The sequence below is a fragment of the Mus caroli genome, chromosome 2 (genome assembly GCF_900094665.2).
Source record: "Mus caroli chromosome 2, CAROLI_EIJ_v1.1, whole genome shotgun sequence".
Lineage (NCBI taxonomy): Eukaryota > Metazoa > Chordata > Mammalia > Rodentia > Muridae > Mus > Mus caroli.
In genome coordinates, this window is record NC_034571.1 from 86305534 (window position 1) to 86306578 (window position 1045).

Sequence of the window (1045 nt, forward strand, 5' to 3'; positions counted from 1 at the left end):
TAGTAGACTACATCTTCAGCTTCTCCCGGAGACTTTTGAGGGCACTTGTTGCTTCTCTTTAGCATGTATGATCCCAGCCCTTACATCAACCCTATAAGTGTATCATGTATGGAACACCAAGGTTCTGAGAGCTAAAGTGTTTTGTCTATGGTCACACAGCCAGGGTGTGCCAAAGTGCCCCATGGCAGGCATACGAAGATTCGTGTTACAGCATGAGAGCCCTATTCAAATCTACCTCTGTACCTTACTAACTGGAATCGACCAGAGACACTCTGAACTTTATTGCACTGTCATGGTGAGCTGACACCACATGCTCACCTCCAAGTTATGCAGAAAATGAACGTTAGCGCACAAGGAAAGATGTCTTATACCATCTTTCCTCCCAAGCCCTGTGTGAAGCGCTGTGTGAAGCATCTCAATTAATCATCTTCTCTTTTGCCTTGCTTCCTTCCTCTTCTTCTCTGAGACTATGTTGCCCTGGCTAGTTTGGAAGGTGATATTAAGACAGGCTGGCCTTGAATTCACAGAGACCAGCCTGTTTCTGCTTCCTCAGGGCCTCCCCAGCCCCATTCAATCTTTCTAACAGCTTTGGGAAATCTGGCTCATCATTATGTGGGTGCTGGGGATTGAGCCCAGTGCCTCAAGCATGCTAAACATGATATTCTTACAAGCCCAGACACAAACACCTTCAGGGTACACACTGGGACTACAGAGGTGGTGAGAAGTGACGTAACTTGCCCAAAGTAGCTTAGCTGAAAAGAGAATTAAGTTCTTAGGTACTAGACTGCAGGTTTAGACATCCCTTTATACTTTACTCTCTTAGTATAAAATGGAAAAGATTGCCTGTCAAAGAATCACAAGGTAGAATGTTCTTTTCCATAAATATCGAGAGCCTCAAGAAGGTTAGACATTACACAGTAATGGTAGAACCAGGAGTGGTGACTCATATCTGTAATTCTAACACTCAGGTGTCTGAGGCAGGTGGATTACTGTAAATTGAAGGCCAATCTGGGTAACAGAATAAGTTTTTTTTTTTTTTTTTTTT